A 27,738-nucleotide genomic window follows, 5' to 3' on the forward strand; every position below is an offset into this window, starting at 1 on the left:
TTCTGTTGCTTCAAAGGTCCCAGTGCCATATGCTTTATTCACTCAAGAAATGAATTTACTAATTCAAACATAAATAAGTGAATAACAACCAGCAACATAAAAATGCATTTTGTTCTTAAACTGTTCCCGTTAGCCCTTCAGCTGTTATCATTTCCATTTCCGGGGGGGGGGGGGGGATCACCTAGTGGAGCACCTGGGCAAATGAAAGGTAATTCAACAGTAATAGATAGGAAAAAATGCATCCATCTGTCTCGTTCTCAGTTCTGCTTGCTTGCGTGCGGAGTTATAATTTGCCACAATTTTCTGATCAGAATCACATCATTCACCGATGCTCTTCTGTGCCAAGTCTCTTCAGTGAAAATTGTTTTCGGAATTCAGGGAAACCAAATTAAGTATACGGACCCTATTATCTACGTAAACTGCATTCATTTGTCAAGGTCTCTGGGTCCTTTTTCGTCATTATTCTTTGGAATACATCCCCTCAGTATGGCACTCTAGGAAGAATGGATTATTATGGACATAAAACAGTCATGGTTTTTGCTGGTTACAACCAGCCCTTAATGTCTTGGCACCGAACAGTATATCATTCTCCTCGTATTATTTGATGGTCCCTCGCACACGTTTTGATGTGCATAGAAAATATTTCCCCTTGAAATTCTCAATGTACTATACATTTGCTTTCTACCTGGGTAATATAGTAAATGTAGTGCATCATTATTTAACCATGTTCATATCAACATGCATCCTATTTACTCACTAAGAAAGATAACATGAACCGAAATACCTATTTCCCTCAACTGAACATGTTTATATGTCTGTTTTTTTCTACTTAGTTATTAACAAAATTATTGCAGAAATGTAATTATAAATAATTAAAGGATCAGGCACACTCAGTCCATTGTCTCTTCAGTGATGTCTGCTACGTGTGTGATAGCAGCATAAACAGGCACTTAGCATGCTAGTACCCACACCTCAGCTTAAAGAACCCCTCAACCCACCCACCCAAGATCTATCAGGTAGCATTTTTCAGCTGGCATTTTCCAGGGAGAGGGAGAGGGAGTTCACTGGAAGACATGAGAGGTGGGGACAGACATGCACTGTGAAAAATATTCTGTCATCAGAAAAAATGCTTCAGCAAAGTTTTGAAATGTACACACATATTTCTTTCTCTGACAAATACTGAAAAATGCAAATCCATCTGGGAGAGTTTATGTGAAACATTGGCAAAATGTGCAGTTATATGGTTCTATTACTAGTTACCAAGGGAGTAGCCAGGTGAACTAGTAGAGTAGTTACTACACAGCTCTTAGAGACAATCAATAATAATAATAATAATAATAATAATAATAATAATAATAACAATCATAACAATACTACTCATAATAATTCAATTATCACAGGATCTCATTGTTTTTCATAATGAAGGACATACTTGCACGCACACACATACCCCCTATTAAGATATTTAACTTGTCCTTTACAACAACTGAGAAAAAAATCTGTACACATGTTTTATGGCAATATAATGGGACTAGGCCCTTGCTTATTAATAATTATGACATATCAAGGCCAGAGAGTAGATATGGGGGACTGACTTGTTGTAATGTTGAATTATTTATGTAAGTGTTTGGTTATTAGCCTGGCAGACGTCTTTATCCACGATGGCCTGCATAGTACTGAAGCTCACAGATTACATTTTATGCAATTACTGCAGTGATTCCGGTTCATTACAAAAGCAGTTCACCTGGGAAACAATCCTTACGTCTCTATCTTGGACTTGGCACAATGCGGTGGCAATCCAAAGTGTCATTGCTATTTTCAGAGCGATGCAATTGTCCTTTTTCCATCTAGCGCCTGCCTTCACTGTTACAATAGCAAATGACCACGTGCCTATTTGGGAAGGTTGGTCTTTAAATGAGGTGGGGTCATGGCAATTATCGGTATATTGATGCAACTAAAAGTGATCACGTTATTACCAAATAAAACCGGGTCTTAAGTCATGTTGCAGTTCCATTGCTATTTTAACAGTGTATACCAGTAATAGTAATAGGCTACTGTGCAATGTGCGCACCCCATCCTGTCTGTTAAACAAGCAGGGACACAAATAAACATGCATTAAAATATCAAGATTACAATGTGAGAGATTATTATTGTGTATTTTTATCAAAAATAATACAAATACCACCTGTCATAATGGATGACCATAATATTGACCTGAATTAGACAATTGGTCAGTAATGACTAATAAAACTGACCAGTGACAAATTTTGATACAACAGCTATCCGTTAAAGACCTGTCTGATAACACATATATAGTGCCAGAATTCAATGGAAAACTCATGAAAACAAACAGTGTAGCCTAGAGAGGTTTCTACACTGAAAATGATTCTTTGGGCCTTTACTTAACTAAGAGGGGGGATCACATGACCTACTTCGAAGACGGTTGCCTAGGTGCTTCCGCTGTGTCCTCTCTTCTTTTATTGATTTATTATCACATACATAACCAACTTAACAGATCTCTCCCAAAAGTGTATTAGTACTATTGATCAGGATATCAGATATATCCAATTCTTCAACAAAGAGACTTTTGCCTGGGCCATATTCACCTAGAAAGGGTCACAACAAAGAAAACCGCGTGATGCTTGTGACTATCACTAAATATCCAAATGATATGGCGAGCAGCGATATTAATTTGCCGGTTTGCAAGCCAAAGTTAAAGAAGCCAAACAAGATCAGCTTCAGGCAAAAATGGCAGAACTAGAGGATAGGAACATCCGATGCAGCCTTCACATTGTTAACTTGCATGCGAATGCTGAAGGATACAATTTGGTAGGCTGGTGAAACTGGCGAGTCAACTAACCAGGAAACTGAGGAAGAAGAAGCGGGAAGACAAGACAATGGTGGAACGTATGGCGGCGTTCTGAAAGAATAGCGATACATTTCTAGGGTGATGGAAGAAGGGTAGGCAGTCGAAGTCGTTATAAGACAGTGTCGGGTTATTTTCGATGGGTGAAGAAGACGAGCCTACACATTTCTCTGAAGTATCACTGGAAAACAGCGTTGCCAGTGTACAAACGCCACGGTTGTGTCTCCCCCTCCCATTGTGAGTATTCCCTGCCACAAAACTTTCTCCGCAGCTAGCACTGGGCTCTAAGGGGAACGTATGCTGTTCGCTGGAGCAACGTTATTGTAATAGTTTTAATGAGAAGTGCTGGGGACGATAATAACATCGCGAACTAAAATACGCACTCATTAACTTCAGCCGAGTGAAATGGACGCTCCCCTTCTATTTTGAAAATGCAATACAGTCGTGACTTTTAAACTTATGAACTGTACTGAGGAACACATGGCAGTACTTAAATTAACCCTGTGCGAACAGACGTTTTGTAACTCATTCCAGTATTATTGTTAATGTGCCGACGTTGAATGTTGATGTGCTCATGTTAGCAATTTATTAGCCAAGTAATCGGTTTGATTCCTGGTGAAAACAGTTGTATCCTGTTGTAATCTGCGGTTCACGTTAGTTCTGGGGTTTTCAGTCCCGTAAAATGAGTAATTGAAGGTGGAAAGTAAAGGGATAATTAAAGGGAACATCGACTGAGATGTGAAAGTAAGTTCGATTTTGATTTATACATTTCTTCTTTTTGTATGACAGTGGGTCAGAAGTCAGTTAGGTTCTTGTGTAAGTAGACAGTTATACGACCGCTCGTGATTTAAGTTAGCCAGCGAAGCAGGTGGATCCTCCTACCCTATTTGGGATTTTAATCTTTTAATTTAAAAAAATACCAACGGTAATTGAGTATTGCTGTAAGTGATGAGAGTAGCTGAGAGTAGCTATAACTGTAATCAATTTATTTCTATCCATTTACTTTTTTTATTGCTCGTATCTGGCCTCTGTCTGGTCTCTGTGTTCCTATTTCATCTCTTAATCATTTTGTTTTTGATTCACTTGATCTTGCGTCTTCTTTCTTGACCGCCAGGGGGAGGGAGTGCGGGGGACTGCTAGGTGGGTTCACACGGACACACTCACCCACTAGGGCTGCACACTTCCTTAAGGTAACACTTCAGGTTAGGGCCGTGATATTGCAAAATCCTGAAGCTCCATCCCTCTACCCCTGTTTAGTGCAGCTTAAATCAGAAACAAATTGTGTTGGGGGGTCAGGATCCAAATCCTTGACTTTCCAGCCGTCTGGAGAAGCCTGCATTCACTACCCCTCTTCTGCAGTGCTACATACTGATGTCTACAGTTTTTTGGGTTTTAATTGGGTTTTAAATTCTCAATATCATTGTGCACACAGTGTTTATCCCTTGTGTGCATAATCCTGCTATAATAATATGCCAATTGATATGTGTACACATCTGTTGGGATGAAGTTAATGGTACATGTGGGTATGATTTGTCAACACCGATATATAGTCACTTGATACCGTGTAATGCTGTGTCTTTAGACCCATTATGACAACCATTACTTTAGTATCATGGAACATACAGGGCCTAGGCTCACCAAACGAGAACTAGATGTATGGACTTCTTATATAGGAGACATGTGGACATGGCATAGCATTTATTTATCTAACGCAGTCAGATGTTTCGCAAATAAATACTACTACGTTGAAGCTGCAGCAGCCGGTAACTCTAACCCCATATTCTCGCAGCGGTTTGGTCAAACTGTTGCTGGAAGTCATGAGCAACAAAAGTTTACCAAAAAGGTTGCTGGATCCTATTGCCGATTGGATCCTATTTAATGAATAATTACTTCCGATACACGTTTCAAAATTGTAGTTTCTCAGTTTATCATTGCTGTTACATTACAAGGAGAGCTACATAATGAGGTATCACTTGATGAGATTGAGTAAATATTTGTGGAGGTATTATTGTTTGAATTTAGCTTTTTTGTAAAACAGTTTTGTGACTACCATTGAAGGCAGGAAAAACACTTGTTTCGAACAGCAGAAGAACAAAGGGCTGTATCTCTTCATTAAAAAATTGTTTATAATAATACAAACTGTATTACGTTATCCTGCGACTTGTCATTCCAGTGACCAATAAAGTGAGATCCATCTTTCAAACTACGTATATCAATGACGAGCATGCAAAAGTTTGTGTTTATCAGAGTTTGTAAGTAGTCCCAATATTTTACAAAATGTAACATATTTACACAATTTTCTTGGTTTCTTCTTCTGCTTCTTACAACAGATTCTTTCTCTGATTCCATTGCACATGTACAAACTGAACTCCAGGCACTACTTAGAAACAGAGCCGTATTTTGAATTCATAAGGTCAGACGAAAATATTAGTTCTATGGTGCTAGACCTAGCCACTTCCTAGCTCTCAGGCTTCATCCAAATGAATGCTTTGCCCGTATAGCTTCAATTAGATCACAACAGGAGGACCTTCGAACCGAACCTCAAGAGATCAGTGCAGTTTTCTTCTTCTATGCAAAACCATACAATTCTGAAATTCACTTTGGTAAAAACCAATGTAAAAACCTCCTTTGCAATCTGAATCTCCCTGCTCTCTCTGTTGAGGACAATGCTAGCTTAAATGCCCCACTTTCTTTAAATGAATTGGAGAAAGCCCTTCAGGGGATGAAAAAGAGCAAATCACCTGGATGGGATAGCATACCTCCTGAGCATTATCTTAAATTCCGGGCTAAATCCGGTCCCTTCCTTCTTGATATGTTTAACGCAGCAATAGAATTGGGCGCATGACTCAAATTTGGCCATAATGTATTTTTAAAGAAAAATAAAGACCCCACATACTGTGCAAACTACAAGGCAGTTTATTTAATTAATTCTGATGCAAAGCTATTTGCAGGTTCTAGCGAAGCATTGAGAAATATGACTAAGCTCACAGATGACCGCAAACACATCATAACCAAACAGGTTTCATAAAATACCCACTTGCATCTGACAATATCCGAAGACTTTTGCACGTGGTTCATTCTGCCGGAGATGCCAACACCCCACGTGCGGTGCTTTCACTTGATGCCGAGAAGGCATTTGATCGGCTGGAATGGGGGTTTGGAACGCATGCGTTTTGGAACTGATCGTATTCCTATAATTAAAGCTTTGTATACCAAACCTTCTGCAATTTTAAATGCAATGGTTCTCACCAATAATATTTGGCATTTGCCATTTCCAGAGGCACTGTTTTAAGGGGAAAAAACTTAAATATTCTATTAGAATTTTTTCATTCATTCATCATCCTAACCTGCTTATCCTGAACAGGGTCACAGGGGGGCTGGAGCCTATCCCAGCATACATGTAATATAATTTTTTTCAAAATAAAAAACAATTGATCAAAATAAAAACCTCTAACCAAGACCTTTTTTGTAATGTGAATGTGTTGTTATTTTTGTATCTCTCTAAGTCAGTAAACAAATGTAATCCATAACCCAGTAATATTGATTTACAATCTTATGAAATCTTGCTATTCCACAGTTAGGACTGTCCATTGCAGTATCCCAGTTCTGCGTCGTGCAGGAAGAGTGAGAAGGAAATTGCTGAATAAATATTGAATTAGGCCTATATACACTTACTAATGGTTTAAATGTTACAGTAGTACATTGGGTGTAGCATTAACATTCATTTTGATTGCTGTTTAGTTCAGTGTGAATTACTGTATCACCATGGAGGAGAATGCTATGTGTGGATATAACTCCCTTGCATTGTACTTATTGAAGGCATCCTTCTTGCTCTTAAAACCATGTGTGTTTTGAAGTGGAAGTGGGGAGTTAAGGAAATCAGATGTTTGTTTCATGTCGAACTGCTGTCAGCCTGCATCTCATGACCGCAGAACCACTTATACTGTGTGTGTTTAAGGTTTTTATGATATAAAATATTAAGTTGGCTTTAAAAATCTAGTTAGGTTTTGTGTACTATATACACCATAATAAATATTAATTTAAAACAGAAAGTAATTAATAAAGTTATTGACTTATTGACTGCTTAGTACGTTGAATTATAATTTTCTATAATTTCCCAGACCCAATCCAATCACAGAGCAAAACCATTGTATTTTGGAACTGGCTGTGAAATTGTAGAGTAATCAAATGTCCTTCTATATACACTCAGTGAGCACTTTATTATGTATTTATCAGACTTATTTTTTAGACTTATTAAATCGTCTGCTGCTATAGCCTATCCAATTAGTGGTTTGACACTTTGTATGTTCAAAGATGTGTTCATTTCTTCCCCATTCTGATATTTGGTCTGAAAAACAACTGAACCTCTTGACCACGTCTGAATGCTTTTATCCATTTCGTTGCTGCCACATGATTGGCTGATTTAAATATGACTGAGTGTACGGCCTAGAATTTAGGAATGATCTCACATTAGATCGTCCAACTGAGCAGGAGGGAGAAAGAAGAACAGGGTATACAGCCGACCATCCACTGGGGATTAGAGGGGAATAGCAGGTTTGCTGAACACACATGAGTCCCCCCCCCCCCCCCCCCCCCCGACTCGGGCCAACTGTGATGACCTTTGCAGAGATTTAAACCTGAGGTTCAATACACAGAATTACTGACCTCTTTTGAAACTTTAGCACCTGTTCCTATGGTTATAGTGGAGCTCTTTGGTCTAGACCCGCTTTGCACTATACATTAGTAAAGATCCATTTTTCTGTGATCATTGTTGATGCTTTGAGTGATACTTTTGTCAGTGATTGTGCTAGTTTCTTTCATAATAATACTTGTGGTAGGTACTGTGCTTAGTAAGGGGAGACATTGGGTCAGGCGGTAAAAGCAGTCGCCTGGCAGTCGGAGAGTTGCTGGTCTGATCCCCCGCTCGGGCTGTGTTGAAGTGTCCCTAAGGAAGACTGAGCAACCCCTAAATGCTCCTGGCGAGCTGGTTGGTGCCTTGCATGGCAGCCAATTGCTGTTGGTGTGTGAGTGCGTGTATGAATGGGTGAACAAGAGGCATCAATCGTACAGCGCTTTGGATAAAGGTGCTATATAAATGCAGACCATTGTTATTGATTGTACTTATTTATTTTATTTTAAAAAAAATATATTTTTTAGGCCTTTTTCAGCTTTATTGGACAGTGTAGTATAGAGAGACAGGAAGAATGGGAGGGAAAGACATGCGGCAAATGTCAGACGGTCGGATTCGAACCGCCGACGTCGCGGCTCGCAATGAGCATGCGGTCAGTGCTCTACAGGCTGCGCCACTGAGACACCCATACTTATTGTACTTATGATGCCATTTTGATGCCAGGTTTTCCTGGAAGTTCATCTCACCAGTGATTTGATATTAGTGCTGGCTTGATCGAAAGACCTCAGTTTGGTTGGTTTGTTTGGAAATGACACTTCAGCTTTGGACAGGTCCTCAGTGACGTTGAGTTATTCTCAAGATAATGGCTAACACTGCCTTTGTGTAGTATCTGCTCGTAAAGTGTCTTCGGCCATTTTTATGACAAAATAGGTCGCTGGTATTGGATCCGTTTCACCTGACTGTGTAACTTCTACAATCAATTTGATTGGACAGATGGGACAGATTGCCAGGATCAGCACTGGTCTCCCTTCTGTGTCAAAATCAGAAACGATAACCCAGAGGAATAGGAAAGGAATAACAGATTTTAAAGGCCTTGCTTATGGTTCATGGCCAACTCGCATATCTTACTCGCTATGGGAAAGTAAACCATTATTATTTACAGCGATATGTTGATTCCAGGGTTTTCGACCTGATTGGTCTTCTGCTGCAGTACAACGTGTTGTGTCTGTGTTGCCAATAAGGACTTCGGGTTCCAGTTGTTTACCTTGCAAATCCTCCAAATCCTGACTTTGATCCGTGCACCTATGGCTCAAACCTGAATGGCAGTACTGTGCTATCAGGATCAGTAATGGATAAAGGATCTTCTACACATTCATCAGAGTCATCAGGGTTATTGATACTGCCCATTGTATGTCGGAATATGTAGATGCTGTCGATTTCTGTCATATTTTAAACCTAAAGTATGTTACCAGAGCTGCTTGTGTTCACAATGTGACAACACAGACCAGGCCAATTTTCCAGCCTGACTTCTGTCAGCAGCGGCCATTTTCTCAGACTTCTTTTACCATACTAACAACAATTGAAGAACCTCTGTAATAAAAAGAATTGGTCAAATATCTGTGGGGTGTGCCATTATGTGGTGCTTACCCTTTAAGCTCTGGGCCTGCATATTTGTTTTACATAACAATTTTTCAGGTACAGGTCTAAAGTGTGATAACCTAGTTTTTAGCCAAAGGATGTTTCACCTTGAAGCTAATAAATGTGCTGTGTTGGATAAACCACTATTGACAGCGTTTCTCTGTCATGTGCTTCAGAATTGACCACTGGTTCCCATTCCACCACTGGCAGAAATAAATAAATAAATAAGAAATACTCCTGCTGTTTTCCCTCTCCTGAGAATAAGAAGAATAATGCTTTCATTTGCTCCCGGGCTCCACGCTGTTGCAGCCACAGACACTGTTTTTATAGCAGTAGTATTTCTGATTGGCTTCTCACGACTTCCATTTGAATTATTTAATAGAAACCCTGTTTACCTTGTGAAAAAAGATGCGTGTGTGTGTGTGTGTGTGAGAGCGAGGGAAAAAAAGCGAGAGTGAGTGAGAGGATGAGTGATAACGAGAGAGGGGAGGATGAGAGTGGAGGAGAGCATTCTGTTTTCTTATTTGTTGTTCTGTTCTCATCTCCACAGCTAAAAAGCTCTATTTTGAAAACCCTAATACCCTTCCAAATCCATTTCTGGGGCCCTGCTGTTTGAAAAACAGAGGTCAAGACAGTGGCATTTTTGGCAAAGAAATTCTGGTGGGGCACCGACTACTTGTTAAACCTAGCAGTGACTGTTGTGAGCTTCAACCTTGCTAGGTTGACACAGTGATGAAACCCTTATAACACACTATCACTAGCTGCTCACTTGCAAAATACAAGAAAGTACCCTACCTGAGGAGCGCAGATAAATGACGTAAATTCGGGAGGAACATTAAATACACAATTTGTTCACAGTTAGGCACGATCATTGCCAATTCAATATTTGATCACACATGAAGGTAATCAGGGGAGCCGGCATAATTAACTGTTCGTCAAGTTAGCTGGTATAATTATCTTTTTATATTGTGGGGAACCTGATCTGCAACTGCTCCATGCTGTGAGTAAAAGGTGAAATAAAACGTGGACAATTAAAACAGCGCGCTTCATTACAGTCAAACTAGGCTACCACACAGAAGAGCAGCATGTTAGTCGTTAAATAGGCGAAAAATACCCCTGTTATGTGTAGGCTATGCCAACTATTTCCTAATTTCACAATAATGCAGCAAACATTAACACAACAATCACAGAATGATTCAATGAAAACGGGTCCAGCAGAAGGGGTGGTGCAAGCAATCTTAATTGTTTTATTGTTTTCTTTTTTCAATTTTCTCAATTTATCTTTCTGTACTGAAATTTAGAAAAGCACCACCTGTCGCTAGTCTAGCTAAAATGTAAAATTTGTCATTTAACCAAACGTAGACCACTATACTTACAGCAAGAGCGTTTTTTTGCACTGATAGCCAGTGTTTCTTCTGGAACAACACCAGATTAAAAAAGTGTTTTTTATCCTTTTCAGCTTGGGTGATGCTAATATCTTAATATTTCTGGATGGTGGGGTCCAAACCTTTTGATCGGCAGTTTCACTTCAAAAGGTAGAGAACTGAATTTGGTGGCTAAGAGGTTTTCAACCGCATTCATGGTGATAACTAAATATAAATATAGCTCTTCTATAATGCAGCTTGTAATTATAACACAATCTCACATTAATATAATGTGATCGTAACGAGACAGCTTTTACAACTAATATCGACAGCTAGCTTGCCAATTGACGCATAGCTATAATTTCTGTGCCCTGAACTTGACCTTTATGTTGGTATTAACAGACCTGGGGCTCAGACGATTGGGCTCCACAGGCCAACATAGAGAAAACCCGTTATGACATTAGGGGTTCCCTGTCATACTGCCAGGGCTATGGGTCATGGGGCCAGCCCCACTGACAGATAATCGCCAGCATCAAGTGCCGTACATTGCATAAACAATTCTTTATTTTTGAATTATGGATAATATCTATCAAAGATTGAGTTATTTGAGACTAATTTGCTTAATTGAGCTGAAGGTCTTGATATAAGAAAGTCAATGAGAGATGAGAACTAGCGGCAGGCCCGGCCCCACGGGCCCCTAATGTAGAGACGCCCTGGGTCGAGACCAAGCCAGATGAAAGGACTGGGCTGTGCATGTTAGTATTTCTGATCATTTCCTCTTATGCCACACTATGCGAATAGCTAAGTGTATTGTATTTTTTGGATTTGCACAACATTTATCTTCTATACCCCTGAGCACCCTTCAGCTGCATAATTCCCTCTGCGATGGGTCAAAGGAATAAAAACTATTTTTCAAAGGCTGAAGAGATTGAGCCTATGCTGTAGTTTATGGATATAAATATATGTGAAGAACAATGTACTAAAATGACAAAAGGAGAATCCTTCATTACCTGCTATATACTGTAGGCCCTAATGGGTGGGACACCATGTTTCACATTCCACTCCAATAAATGGCTTAATTAGCCCAATAATTAATGTGGTCTGACATTTATAGTACATTTATACAGTACTGTGAGAAAAGCACCCTAGATTTTTTTTAAATATAAATTAGTCTTAGATGGTTCTCTCTTTGGTGTCCGCATTAGTGCATCAGTAGAAAAGAGCACGTCTGACAATTAATTAAATGTTACACAGAAACTGTTGTATTTTCATTTCAAGTACTATACTACTTTTCAGATAAACTTGATTGAGGTTGTGTGGGATTACCTGGCGAGCCAGAATCAAGCGAGGCAGCCAAAGACGAACTGTGGCAAGTCCTCCAGTATGTTTGGAACGACCTACCAGCCGATTTCTTTATAAAACTACGGAGCCCCCCTGGAGACCCAAGGAGAAAAAAAATGTCAACTTGGAAATCTCTACTGTCGGTTTTGCAATTCGTGCCTTTGGTTTGCCTTGCAAAACCGAGGGTACAGAAATATTACTGCAATCCAGGTTATGAGTATACCTGCACTGGGTTATACGACTAATTGACTACATGACTGTTGTATAATTGGTGGTAAGAATGGCCACCATAGGCGTGATCCCAGTTTAATCATCAGTTTAATCACTTAAGAAATAGAAAGAAAGAGAGATGGCATTATTCAGATGCATAAACATCTGTGATAATGTTCAGGTCTGCATCTGCACCGTGTTAGCACACCTCCCACTAGGGACAGAATAATGAATAATTGCTGCATATATTAAAAAAGCATCTACTTTACTTACACATGTACAGTGCATCTAGCATACTATACAGAAAATATGCATCCCTGGTGCACATTTTTTAGGGAATCTGGCCCCCAGGAAAAGTAGTTAAATAATTCTGCCATACAATACAGACCTTATTTTAAAAAGATAGCTAGCCGATTCATTATGTGAATGTGTGTGTGGTTGTACAACATGCATTGTGTGTCAGGGTCCTGTATATTCTGCACAACTTGCTGTCATTTCAGAAAGCTCTGGCCCAGCAGCACCTGCCCTTTTGGGACACATAAAGTAATGTAAAATAAAAAAAACCTACTCATCGTCCTTTCGTTAATGTCTGTTCAATGGTAGTTTTTCTCCTGAGGAATGTGGTTTATGATTATGGTTGCTTATTGACTATCTCAGACACTAAAACGCGGGTTGATTTGAATTGAACCAATAATTATAGAGAAAACGATAAGTAACTGCTCAATGTCCTTGTGTTTGGAAGACTGTGTTAGCTCCTGATGGTCCGAACTCTGGTTAGCAACAGCTTCCTAGCCAAAATGTCACAGTGGAGCATTAATACCATGTCACCATATGCTGAAATGGATTGCGTATGTGACTCGTACCAAGTCTTTATGAAAACGAAAATAATTATTCTTTTCACACACACAAAAACCAAAGCTGGAAGTCATTTTTAGCTATTCATCATGTAAGTTGCACATGCTGTGGGAACGTTACATCGCATTTGCCTGAACTGAATTAACGGACTAGTCTTCCTCTTGACCAACGGTGGGCATTTCTATTCCTGCAGAGTCAATGTCCATGCAGATCTTAATTATCACCAATCACACTGGCCAAATGATCTAATTAGCTGAATAAACTTAAGATGGTTTAACCATAGATTAGACCTACTTGCTCTCCCCTGCTCTTGAGGAAAGTGTAGGATGTCTGAGGCAGGTCTGCAGCCCATCTACGTATATTATTATAATATTTATAATATTTATTTATGAGGCAGGATGTAAAGTGCCGGTATTCAGGATCTAGGGTGATGATATTCATTCAGGGTCGAAGCCGGCCGCATTCAGCATTCCTGCTCTAAGTTAGCAGTCTCAGTCTCTCGTCCTTGGAGAGGCACAGACCAGCTGTTCTTTGTTTTTTCCGTTATGCAAACCGGTTCAGAGCCGGTTCAAACCCAGCTACCACATCAGACCCAAGAGACCAGGTGAGGCAAGCTAACCGCATTATCCACCGCTGTGATTGAGCACTATGACATCCTGCCTCTCCTGCACTTCTCAGAGCCAACACGCATCTCGCACCCATTTTTCATGCCCTGGAGATCGGTTCACGTACATAGAGTCCTGGATAAGTGCTACCCCATTGCCATCCTGCAATTGCAAGCAGAAATAATATAATAGATATAAAATAGATGTATTTAAACATAATGGTTATGGTTAGGGTTAGGATTAAGATGTAGCATTAACAATATTAATTGAGCATAGAGACACAAAAATGCACATGCTCGAGTGCCTGAGTTTTGGTTGGGGAATTAAATGTACGTAATTAGTACTATTAACTTCACCCGCTAGGGGCAGATGTTCAGATTTCGGAACACGGAGGCCGATTTCAGCGGTCAGAACATTCGGTCTTATTAGTGAGACCCGGCTGTCTGAGCATAAGAGTGGATAGCACTGCTCCAGGTGGTGGTGTTGCCCTCTGCAGCAGGCAACTTTGTGCTCACTCATCCCTCTAACCTTTACCGTGTATAAATAAAAAACATCGCCATGGAAACAAGATGACTAAGTGCTTTATTGAACTTAAGCAATCAAAAATGAATTTCCTGGAATTGTATTACTGCTATTCCAAATTAGATGAGAAGGAAATAATAACAGGAAAAAAAACTGACAAAGAAAATGTATACAGGAAATTGAGAGTTATGTGTGCTGTTGGGTAAAGCACTGGATTAATGTTTGTGTGTTGCACTTATTGTAAATGACCACTAAATCATTGTCATTGTTATTTCGCCATTTATTTCTGTACAACATTCCAGATACTTGCAGGATACCTAGCCTTGAGAATAGCATACACCCTCAGAAAAAAAAGGACTCTGGCTTGGCTTTTAGTTCTTTATGGAACCCTGCATGGACAGTGTGAGAATTGTGAAAGATCTCAAATAAGCAGTTTTTTTTCTTGACCTAAATATGGTTTTTCTGTGTTTACACAGAAGAGCCTTTTAGAACCCTTTCTACTGAGACTGGAGTGAAGGAGGGTGAGGGTGTGTTGCAAGTATCACCTTTATTGTTAAGAGTGAACTTTTTCATTAGAGTTTTATGTGTCACAACTAAAAGCCCCCAAAGTTGGGCAATAACCCCAGGAGCCGCCTTCGCCTAGCACTGTAACAACCAAGGAGTTCACACAAAAACAAAAACAAACTGCTACAAAATGGAGCCAGCAAAGCCAAATATATTCATTTCACAAAACACAAAAGAATGCAACACCAAGGATTGGTAGTGTAAACGGACAAAATAAAATAACACAGAACTGCAGAAGAAGACAAACTCTAACTAACTCAGACTCTGAAAATAAGAAACAATGAAAATGAAGTTTTCCGCAGCCTAACGTCCCTACAGGACCATGACCAAAAAAAAAAAAGAAAAAAAAAAAGTTCTATAATGCAAATACAATGCTTTCACACATACATTTTTTTACTGGAACTGAAGGGAGGGAAGACCAGTAGCCCGTAACAAGAGGTATTCACTGACTAACCTGGCCGCCACCCCTAAATGCATGCATCCTTTATGGGACATCTGATTTGGAGATCATTAACACCATTGCAATTCTGACCTTGTATCAGTTGGCTTGCTAAAATGTAAAAAAATAAAATGAACAAAACAAGAAACATCATTGTCTATGTTTGTTTTATGAAGACTGATTAAACTTGTACTGGTACTACTTCATAGCCAGACATTTACGGAAAAATTATGTACACGAATCAGAATTGGGTATCCAACCAAGCCCTTGTATAATCAAAATTAAACTGACCAGGATTCAGAGCTGCCACACAGCCGCTCCTACTTACTAAGTTACTAAAAAGTTACTGCATAGTTGTGCAATTTCCTTTTTGCTGTGAGCTGTGAACGGCTTTGCTTAACTCATGACCAATTGATTCCACATGACTTCATATTTATTCCCTGTACCCGAGTTAATGTTTCAGAAAGTTCTTTAACTAAAATGTGTCTTTTTGTTGTACTCCAATACCATATCCTCGAACCTGAACAGTTCATTCATGAGTTGTTTTATTAATGTATTTCTTGGTTTTAGTGGGTAATGACTACATTTTAACAGGCAGGTTTTTTGTGAATTTTTTCTGAGTAACTATGCACTTTTTTTGTGCATAGTCACTCATAACTATTGTCATGATTGCCTCGCTTTGTCGAGCTGTAACTCTTGGGATTACGAGAGGGTGTGCCTGACACATTCATGTTTCCCTCGTGCAGCCAGGATCGCTGATTGCAGGAGGTAATCGCAAACAGGTGTTAGTGATGTATATAAGGTTTTTTTTTGTTTTTCTTACTTCTAAGCCTGCCGCTTTTGTGTTGCATTGCTCATCCTTTCATTCACAAAGCCGGTAAAGAGTGAGTAGGGAGACCCATTTAAAATTATTCCGGGACTTTCCCTAGGGCTAGGGCTGGGTATCGTTCAAAAAAATTTGATACCGGTACCGATACCGGTACCTGAGTTTCGATACCGGTACCAAAACGATACTTTTTTCGATACATTTCGTAATGCAATAGCCTGAAAATGTTTTTACTATTATGCAAGTCTTTTTACATTAGTTTTTCCAAATAGAGTCCAAATGTTATTCATTTTAAGGGTGAAATGTTTATTGTTTCTTTTTCACTTGAACAACTATTAAACGACTAAATTAACTATTAAATATTTAATTAGAACTGCAAAACATGCACAAGTGCAAGTGCAAAATGACTTGTAAATAAACAAAGTATGTGCATTTATGCAGTTTAAAAATAAAAAAGGCAATAGAAAGTACTTTAAATTAAATAAAACCAATGTGCAAAATACAATGTTAAATAGAAAATAAAATTACTATAAAATGGATATTGTAAAACCAAAACAGTGAAGTCTCAGGTTAATGCCGTGCACGATTAAATGCTTCATTAAATTGGAAGTGTTGCCTGTCTTGGCAGCTACTTTCTTATTGCAAATATTGCAATATTGCAATATTGCACTTCCGTTTTTGTGAAATGTAGCCAGACCTTGGACCGTTGTTGTGACATTTTTTCACTCCGTTAAGTTTACCTCAGATGCGGTCCCGTGATGTGTACATTAGCTGAAGTGTCGCATGGATGCATTTGTTTTTCCACCCTCAGTCACTCGCTACCTAGCGATCCAATCAGCGGCCACGTTCGATTTTAGAACAGATATGGTGATTGGATGAGAGACAAATTAAAACCTCATGGCAACAAAGGGCAACCAATCAGCAAGCCGGATCAACGAGCATTAGGGGAGTGTCTTTTCCTTGTTTTAAATGCCACAGGCACACATGGTTTTCACCTCGCGTATCCGAGAATACACTCTCTCGTGCGTTGCTCGATGCGAATGGTTGGCAAATGCTCACTTTCGCCCTCTACTGGTTCAAGATATATACTTTACATATAAAAAAAAAAAGAAAGGAACCGAAAGTTGGCACCGAATGTTTTGACATATTTCGGTGCTCGGTAGTACCGAAGTGATTCGGTCGGTGCCAAACAAGTACCGACCTTCGATACCCAGCCCTAGTTAGGGCTGATGCAGATTTTGGGGAACCTGTTTAGGAGTTTCTTGCTGCCTAACACTTTGGCAGTTTGAGATCTCTCTCTGAAATTTCCTCTTGCCTGGGTTATCAGCTTGTTTAGTGTTAGCAGAGCTGAAGGCGAGGTGGTTTGTGAATGGACTCTGTATCACTGCTTAGTTACACAATATGTCAGGTATACGGTAGTGGAAAGACGAATCCCGGTCCTTCCTGTAGCTAGGTAATCAAGTCTATGGCGTTCTTTGCCATGTTTGGGTGGTTACTAGCCTGGAGGCCCACCACTTGACATGTATTGTTAGCGTTTCTGCTGCATTTGTAGTAATCATTGTAGTGTGTGTATATGAAACCTGTTTGCTTGAGACGATATTGTTATAGTTACAAAAGCGATCATTCTAGTCTGAAGGTAGCCCACCTTAAAACTGTTTCAGGAAGCAGCACGCGCTGGCCAGTGAACAGAGACAACTACCATAGCAGGGAGGAAAAACATTTGTTTCCAACAGCAGAAGAACAAATGGCCGTATCTCTTCATTAACAACAACAATAAGTAATAATAACTGTACTACATTATACTGCGACTTGTCATTCTAGAGACCGATAAAGTGTGATATCATTCGAAACATATCAATGACAAACTTGTATGTACACGCAAAACATTGCTGTGAGTCTATTTGTTGCATTAATCAGAGCTTGGAGGACCAAGTAGTCCCAACAAAATTTTACCCATTTACACAACAGTTTGAATTTTGAAATGTAGGTGAATGGTAGATGATTAACCCCCCCCCCCCCCCAAAAAAAAAAAAAGTAATATTGTGCTGTCCTTCCTGTCATTAGCATGCAAACCACTGTCAGCCCCATGACAGATAGGCAAATCCCCAATGCAGTTTGCAAAGTATGCTAAAGAGAATAAAGAAAATAAAAACTATGCAATAAAACTGAAGAACACTCCCAACGTTTCCACTACATTTTCATTTCTGAAACTTTTACCGAAAGTTGTCCAGCCCTTTTCTGTCACACAGTCTATTTCCAAGTCGTCAGCTCGTCCTGGGTGTTCAGGATCGTCGTACAATGCCATGTGCATTTGGGGCAGACTTCTGCTTTTCCTGGAGATGAGTATTTAACCGTCCTCATCTAATGCAATCACCGTCTCAACAATGACAGGGTAAGGTAGCGCTCCTCTCTTTCCCCTGTTTATATGGAAAGGCGGGAAAGGTAATTTTGGGATGGGTTAAGTTGCTGGGTCGCGTATTGCCTTCAGGACATTTCGGTTTCTGTAGGAGAGATCCTGAGGACATTGGACAGGAAGTAGGTTGTGGTGCGTGTGGGGGGGGGGGGAGGGATTGAGGGATGATGTCAGCAGTACATTTCTGTACATTTTTGTACATTTAAATACTGAATTTCTGGCCAAGGTAAACTGAATTTATCTCAACAGTAGAACAAGCGTGGATGAGTGCAGGAGATCGTAACTTCTGAACTGAACAATGCCCAATCAATTAAGTGGGCCAAAAGCTTATATTCGGAAATAGTTTTGGATATGGAACACTGAGCATTTGTAAGACAGGCCAAAAATATAGACAATGTATGTGCACGTTAACCACATTTGGTTTAGGAATTTGATTGCAATAGGAAATTGTGTAATGCAGAGCCAAATAAAGAACAAAATATGTCTTTATCCCAGGAGATATGGAGCACACTATATAAACATCAGCATTTATCAGGGTTAATAAACTCCCAACCTGTGTATATAATCTGCACAACTGCCCCTGAGCTGGTCTATCTTCGGGATGACACTGAGCTGCATTCACACTTCCTCAAGCAGCGGAGCATTTAAATGGCACGCGTGTGCTGGTAAAAGACACGCGTGTGCCGGGAAGCAGCTCCAACGTGCGAAACAACAGCAGACTGAGTAAACATTTGGGTTGAGAACTGAGTGTTGCAGAAAGCCAGACTTGCGCACTGGAGGTCCCAAAACGGTTGTATTCAAACCGCAGAGTGTCTGTGAGGCGGTGCGAGTATTCGGTTTTCAATTTTCAGCCCATAACTTATCCTTGTGAATGAGTTCTAATTTAATTTCACAGTGGGCAGTTTAATTCCCACTGCGTACAATAAATAGGATGCAAAAATGGGGAAAGGTGGGGCCTGAGAGACCATATACTGTATCTGTTAAAAATTAGTTTTATTAAGTAATATATAATGCAGTACTATTTCAGCTTTGTCATCATGTTACAACCATTGCCTGTGTAAGCTGTATACACAATGAGCAATTTATTAGGTACACCTACATTGTACACTGCGATTATCGAATCAGTCTAAAATGCCTAAAAGTGCTCAGTGAATGTACAAAATGTGCAAATTGTCTTCGTATGAAGGATGAGTGAGTTTGAACCTCTCTCCTTTCCTGTAACAAACCACTCTCCTTATTACCTGGAGCTCATGAATGTCTGTTCAGGAACTCTGTGTTCCATAAAATATTGCAGAGTATTAAAAAAATGACAGTGGGGAAAAAAAACCATAATGGTGATAAAACAAAGCTGTCAAACACTCATAATTATGGGTGAATTTAAAATTAATTTTTACCTCCCTCCATGAAATGAGTCATCAACACTTGTTATTCTAACATTCTGCTAGGAATCCTCAATTATCACTCCCGTTGTTTATGCCATTGAATGAATATTCAACAAGTCGACTGATTTATAAAATACCTTGCTCTCCGATTTGTAAAAAAGAATTTAAGGAATATATGAGCAAGGCTGTACAAAATAAACAAGATGTGTAATGAGTTAAATTGTGACATTTACGTTTGACCATTCACTTTTGAATAATCAATTATTTTGTTGCACCCCAAAAGTGAGTGAAATACAACTTTTTTTCCAAGTGAATATTTCTCACCTTCTTTCCTACTCTTTCTCTCCTCAGGAGCCATATCAAATCATAATAATGCTCTGCTCAACATTTGTTTTTTACTTTTTTATATTTTCCTAGATACAAAAATATACAAGGCAAAACCTACAAAAACAATTGGCAATGACCTTTGTAAAGTGCTTGCTGTTTAATTTCTTGCTGAAAACTGTTCTGAGGTTCCGTGTGGTATCGCTTTCAGTGATTGACATGACGTATGTCCAATCCCATTTATGGACCGCCATTCCACTGTGGTGCCATCTTGCATACACTCAGCCATGCTTCAGTCGCTGAACACATGGAAATACTTCGAAATATTGCATTTTATTGTCATTATTATCAGGAGTTGTGTTCTATTCCTGAGCTTTAGAACACCACTAAAGAGCCCCCTTTTTGAGAAAGAAGAGGGTGACGTTAGAGCGAAATATGGCTACTTCATTATACTTTCAGCAACAAGAGAGTGCCCTGCTTATTTGGGCTGCTTCCCGCTGCTCCACTGTCACTGTGACAAACTGGGGTGCTACTACAGACTGCATGAAAATTGTTGAAATTGTTGACTTATTATTATGTATCAGTGAAATGAAGTTGTGTTCTATGGTTTCATGTTATCTGTTATCCTCCTGAGAGTAGAAAATTACGAGAAATGTCACTTTACAAGTGGATACTTGAAAAGAATCGCTAAGCAACGCACACCTATAGTTAGTTCATGAAGAAGAATAAAGTTGAACTGTGGGAATTTGATATGCTCAGACCAACGTTTGGTGCCACATTTATGAAAATATATAAATAAACTTTGTTTCCTTTTTAGCCTTAAAGGTACAATCGGTCATTTAGGACTTCTAACGGTCAAGAGAGGAATTGCAGCAACAAACAGCCTCAAACCACAACTCAGTTCATCCCTCCCCCCTCCATCCCTCTGTGAATGCGCTGATGTTGAAAACCCACCACGCCATTGACTGTGGAAATTAGAACCAGTTTTCAACCAATGAGCTTGAATTATTGTACATTTATACAATGTTTTGGTACAGAGTGTCGGTATATTTTGAAACCGGAATTTAAGGACTATAAACACAGGCAGAGGGTGAGTCCCCATGTCAGTGAGCCTTTTTCAATGATAGGATGGGATTTAGAATGGTCTTGTAACAATGTTTTAGCACAAAAATCTTACCTATTTTTAATGTACTTCTACTGTATAAAAGGGAATGTCGTGTGACATTCTCCCCTTACAAATGAGTGAAAAATGAGACACCATTTTAATCCCACACTGAAAGAGAAAATCAGACCAGTGCACAGTACTCTTTCTCCTCCTGACCCCCTCTGCACACCTGATGTAACGGCAACACCATGGTGTGGAGGGACCTGATCCCACGGGCAAGCACGTTTCACATTACAAACCCTGTCGGGCACAAAACGACGTCAATAAACATGTACCGGTGTCACTTTCTCACTTACTTATTTATGTATGTATCTGTTTATTTGTTTATTTATTTATTCATGATGCATTGAATGTTTTCATATTTTTTTTTTTTTTTTTTTTTTTTTGTTGTTGCTGGTGGGAAGACTGTTGCTTTCCCTAAGCCTTATTTTCAGTCTGCCACACGATAAGAGGCACAGGCGTGAAAAGATGGATATGCAAGTGATTGCTGTCTGTTGTTGTTGAGATATTCATGAGCTGGAAGATTGTTTCTGTGCCTAAATATGAAAATATGCAAAGTCGTCATTTTCAAACACATCAGCTGCGTTTGGCTGCTTCTGAATCCGGTGTAAATTCTCTATATAGAATAGACTCCTAAAGAAATGTCATTTTCAGATTTTTTAAATTATTATTATTTTTTAAGATTTAATTATATTTCTGACTTTCATCATAATAACAAGGAATAACCCTGATTAATCAAATCTTCTGTATTCCTACTGCGCAATGAGATGGATAATGCACAGTACACAGTGAAAATTAGTGTTAATTCAACTCTAACAAAGTGCATATGAATGAGTTCAATAGGGAACATACATATGTACTCTGTAAGAGTTCATTTTACACTGAACATTTTATGACCGCTGTTATCTAAAAGTCTGTAAGACATTTCAGCACAAGCACACTTAACCAGACTTTAAACTTAAGAATCAAAGCATACGTTTAGGACCTTTGGGATGGTACACATTTATAGTGTAGAATAATTTCATAGATAATGAATAGTTCCTAAAATGAAACTCCGTGTACTATACAAGAATATGCATTTTCAAGTATATTAGATTACACACCACTGGCTTTGCAAAGATGCGTATAAAATGTAAGGATCATAAAATGTTTGATGAAAAAAAAAAAAAAAAAAAAAATTTAGTTTCACAGAAATTTTCTATCGATTTGAACAAAATGAACATGTTCTTGGAGAAAATGGCTCTCGTCCCCACACGACCAGATGAACTTGGTGCTTCGAGAGAGGTCTCTGTGAAGGACGTCCGTGCGAAACGGGGAAAGACTCCCTGATAAATAGAATGCGCTTAAAAGAGAGGCTAGCGGGTAATATCGCATTCCAAAAGTAGGGTTTAAAGTCCCATGCTCTTATCTCCCCTGGGCCAAATTTGCAGAATGGGGTCATTCAGAATTTTTTTTTCTGCAGTTTTATTCATCCATCAAAAAGCCACTTCTCTTTCCCAGAGGATTCTCCTGTAATGTAAATTGGGGTTTTTCGACATGGTGGGTTTTTAGAAATGCATTTCGGCGTGCCCCCCCCCCATCCTTATCTGGTCTGCGTTTATCTGAAGCCAAGGTTAAGCACATGTGTGCTGATCGCACATGATGCAGAAAGCGGGTAGCGGACGCCCAGGGTGGTTTTGGGGTAGGGGGGAGGTCAGAGCTCCTGATCTCCTCGAAATGTCCTGCCGTATCCCAGAGGTCACCGGTGCTCCTGGGCCACGCAAAACATCTCCTCATATTCCTGACTTCTTACAGTTTATTTTTTCTACGATATGCTTTTTATTTGCAAGCAACTCTCCATGATACTGCAGCTCCTGAATGTTAATCAGAATAAAATTATTGATGTTTGTCTGAACTTTGCAACTGGCCTCTCTAACATTTATTTTTTATTTAAAGACATTCCATATAGCATTTTCTTGTGCATTCTAGGAATGAGGTTTATATTTATGGTTTATGGTTTATGGCTTTACTGGATTTCTTCCTTCATCTTCTTCCTTCTTTTTCTACAGTTTATTAAGTTATAATTTGTTGTTCAATATGTTGTGCAGATATACACAAGACCTCTGGGAAGAAATTGTAATCACATGGGCTGCCTGTAGCCTAGTGGCTACAGTGAATGACTGGGACCCAGAAGTTTGGTGGTTTAAGCCCCAGTGTAGCCACCATAAGATCCTCACAGCTTTTGGGCCTTTGAGCAACCCCACAATCCGGGGGGGATTGTCCCCTGCTTAGTCTAATCAACTATAAGTCACTGTGAATAAATATATATAAATTATTACAAGAGGGGGATGTCTTTGGCCTGATGTCTGAGACGTTTAATTCAAGATGGAAACCCTGGGCAGTGTGAGTTCCCCTCTGCTACAAGCCCTTTAAAGGCTAAGATTTATACACAGCTGTGTGTGTGATCATGAACCCTGTGAGTGTGTGCGCGTGTGTGTGTGTGTATGTGCGAGCGTGTGTGTGTGTGTATATGAGAGAGCGCATGTGTGTGTGTGTAAGTGTGTGTGAGTGAGAGAGCGCGCGTGTGTGAGCGCGCGTGTGTGAGCGCGCGTGTGTGAGCGCGCGTGTGTGAGCGAGAGTGTGTATGTGTGAGAGTGTGTATGTGTGAGAGCGCGAGTGAGAGCGCGTGTGTGAGTGAGAGCGCGTGTGTGAGTGAGAGGGCGCGCGCGTGAGAGGGCGCGCGCGTGTGTGTGTGTAGAGAGACAGAGAGAGGTGCACAACTCAAGCAAGGGAGGGATTACAGCATTTCATCTCCGTAATGCTCCCCATTGGTCAACTGAGTGACCACAAGTCCACCTGTTCAGTCTTCCTGCAAATGTCCAACTTGCAGACAATAGTGTGTTTTAAAAACAACAATATTGTTTCCTCCAATCCTCCTCTACTTCCCCACCTCCACATCCCCCTTTAACCGCCCATCCAAATTCTCTTCTCTGTCTGCTTCTCTCCTTAATTCTTCCTCCTTACTGCCATCTCTCCTGCATAGCACATTCCGTCCCTTCCACCCACTCCGATCCAACGATAGCGTTAATTACTCCTGTGTGTAACATTATCCCCTCAGATACTATCACTTAATGCTTTAAATTACGGGTGACAAGGGTCACCATGAGTCAGAGCACTAGCTGAGAAATTACCCTGTCATTACGATGGGTATATAGAGAGAGATTGAATGGAAGAAATTGTTTTTTCTTTTATATTTGTTCGGTCTCTGCTGAAGTATATCACACAGAAGACGCCACTGAGAGCACTGGTGATATTAAGAATAGAGTCGTTGTTGTCCCGGTGTCAAGGATCAGGAAGTTTCGACTTCTTTCCACACTAGATATTAAACCTACCATTGTGTGCTGGGCATACTTTATTCCACTGGTTTAAAGACTGAAATTCAAGTGGCTTTAAAAAATGCACCAGTGAACATTCAAATTTTTGCAAGACTGATTCCACTCTATCATTATATCCATTGTATGTGGAAGTGTGCGGCATTGGAAAAAATATAACTCTAGTCTTGCCACATTAAAGTAATCCAATACATTAGTTCTTTACAAGATGGAAGGGTTACATATTTTATTTTATACCAGGTCATTATGGAGCAATAACTGATGGCAGCAGCAGGTGAATCAATGGACATAAGGGTCTGTGAGCATCACTGTGGTCTCTCTCTCTCTCTCTCTCTCTCTCTCTCTCTCTCTCTCTCTCTCTCTCTCTCTCTCTCTCTCTCTCTCTCTCTCTCTCTCTCTCTCTCTCCCCCTCTCCCCCCTCCCCCCCCTCTCCCTCTCCCTCTCCCTCTCAGGACAACACAACAAATGACTCCCTTTATTTTTAGCCTACAAACACGCGTCCTGTTTCCAGCATCTTTCAGTCATTCGTTTTGCAGACACAGTCCAGCTCATTATCCGCCTCTGAGCGCTGACCACCGTCTCCATTTAGAGTCAGAGATCATTTGCATGTGATCTAACCCAGTCCTGGCACTGGCACAAAAAAGGCCATTCATTAATGAAATGATCTGGATGAACTCAAATGGCAGGAGTCGAGGGCAGAAGAGGTAGTCTTTGCCACTTTTCAAGAAGGAATCTTTTTCTTGACCATCTGGAAATGGTGATTAACCCTTAACCACACATCACGTGTTTGGCAGAGGCAAAGGACGGACATGAATACCTAGCTGCACATTTTTTGAAATTATTTTTACACTGAGAAGTTCTTCATAATCTAGCAGTGGCCTAGTCAAAGTCTTCACTTGAACTCAATAGAGATTCTGCGGCAGGGCTTGAAAATTTCTAAAACAACCAGTTTTTCTGAATTAACCTTTGTGTAGTCTTAACATTCTGTATGCTCCCCTTGTCCTAAGGGTAAAAAATTACCCATTTCCACTAAACCCCTAAAATAAAGCAGCTTAATTTAATTTTAATTAATTGAATTCTATTTTGTATGATGAAACAACCTGTCACTCATCACAAACTTTGTTATTTCAAGTTGAAAAAAGACCCTTAACACAAAGGTTAAAGCAGTTCTGTAAAGAAGTGTTCTAAAATTCCTCAACAGTGATGCGAAAGACTGATACCAAATTACAGGAAGTGTTTACTTGTAATTATTTATGCTAAAGGTAGTGCAACCTGTTACTTTTTCACAGGGTTGTGTGATGTGGGTGTGTGATTCAAAAACAAAATCATAATTGAAAAAATGTGGTTGTCTTTACTCAGGTCCCCTTTATCTAAAGTTACACCAGGCAAGATCGATCGAGCATGTCAAAGTAATGACAATTACACATTTGACCCAGGTCTGGTGTGCATACCTAATTTTATCTGCAAGTTTTTGTGAGCATGCAAGTTCAGATGTGAAATGCTGTGCGGGAAGATTGTCAGAGAGAATTTTCACTTTTATTAGATGTTCATTGAGGTCTGGTCACATCTGCTATCCAAACAACAGAGCCTAATGCATCTTTATAGATGAGAAATTTGTTTTTATTATGCGAGAGCCTGCAAAGGGTAAAGCGATGTGTTCTCCCTATCTTGACTGACACCGCAGTTATGAGCCATGATGGCTGTCGAGGTTGATATGCAGCATCTAAATGAACTGACACCAGGAGTGTGAAGACATGGCGCTCTGACAGACTTATTAGTTTCAAAGGCTCATATCATACGACTGGATCAGAAATCAATGGGACTGAAGTATCGCAGGTGGAAGGACGTTTCATCACGTGTTGTCGGTCGATTGGAAAGGCCCTTCCAAAAGTCAATGTTTAACACGTAAGCTAAGTTAAATATTTAGACGACGATCTTAATTATTGACGTTACATTACATTGTATTTACCACACCTTTATCCAAAGCAACGTACAAAAACAAATCACATATCAGGGCCATTGGCGCAACAGGCTAAGACGCAGCAGACTTGCGGTTGCAGTTTGCTGCAGTTGCACACCGGGGACCGGGGTTCGATTCTCGGTCCTGCCAAAAGCCAAGTTTGGCCGGCTCACGTGGGGCAGCAATAATTGGCTCGCTGCTCCAGAGGGAGGGACTTGGCAGGGTTATTAGATCGCCGCACAATAAGCACCTCGGGCGCCTCGGAATCACGGCAACGGGCACGAGACGAGACGGCTTGAAGAAGGCGTGTCGCTCTCATTCGGGGTACGGGCGGTACATCTAATACGACTACCTCCAATTGAATCAGACGAGGTACAATTGGCTACCAAATTGGGAGAAAAAGGGAAAAATCTGAAAAAAAAAGAAAAAAAAGAAGGATTTATAGCTGTTGGGTGGCTCATCAAGTCCTTGTTCATGTGGATGGATGGACTCCACGGCCTGATATCGCACTCTGTGCAAATGCTGACTATAGCCTACATCCTATATATGAATAATAATTTGTTATTTATAATAAATAACTTATATTATAACAACATACAGTTGATTAGACAAAGCAGTGGACAATCCCTCCTGGAGCAATGAGGGGTTAAGGCTTGCCCAAGGACCCAAAAGCTGTGCGAATTTTGTTGTGGCTACCCCGGGTCCCAGTGATGTACCTTAGCCACAAGGCTACAGGCTGTGGCCAACAGGAGTGTTGTGCATTATGCTGTGCATAATTAAGTAAACAGGAAGTTGAACAGTAATGTGGAACTGTGCACAGCTGACTCATTTTTCCTATCAAACGCATTCACACACACACATCTCTCTCTCTCTCTCTCTCTCTCTCTCTCTCTCTCTCTCTCTCTCTCTCTCTCTCTCTCTCTCTCTCTCTCTCTCTCTCTCTCTCTCTCTCTCTCTCTCTCTCTCTCTCTCTCTCTCCATATACACACACACACACACACACACACACACACGCTTATGCTGAATTCCAGATGAGAAGGTTGTGTAAACATGTCCATTCATGTGTTTCAGTGAACCGTTTCTGAAAACGAATGATACAAAGATAGAACCGAGTTGCCAGCTTTCCCTTGTCGTTTTAGATTCGAAACGGCCCATCTGTCTATTGTCAAGCCAAGGCCCACGCAGTCACTCATTTTCTGATACATTTAATTCCCCATATGTCTGTTACAACTGTTACAGCTTTCAAATATGCCATTGGAATGG

At 40.1% G+C, this 27,738-nt stretch overlaps 1 long non-coding RNA gene across 1 annotated transcript in view; it reads left to right on the top strand.

Annotated features, from left to right (window-relative positions):
- The first annotated feature begins 2,542 nt into the window (after nucleotides 1-2,542).
- The window catches only part of LOC133134600 (uncharacterized), a 137,719-nt gene continuing 112,523 nt past the window's right edge, over nucleotides 2,543-27,738 (top strand). Inside the window, exon 1 of the long non-coding RNA XR_009709307.1 lies at nucleotides 2,543-3,103. This is a non-coding gene — a long non-coding RNA (uncharacterized LOC133134600). The remainder of the gene's footprint in view (nucleotides 3,104-27,738) is intronic.

The sequence above is a fragment of the Conger conger genome, chromosome 8 (assembly GCF_963514075.1).
Source record: "Conger conger chromosome 8, fConCon1.1, whole genome shotgun sequence".
NCBI classification, from domain to species: domain Eukaryota; kingdom Metazoa; phylum Chordata; class Actinopteri; order Anguilliformes; family Congridae; genus Conger; species Conger conger.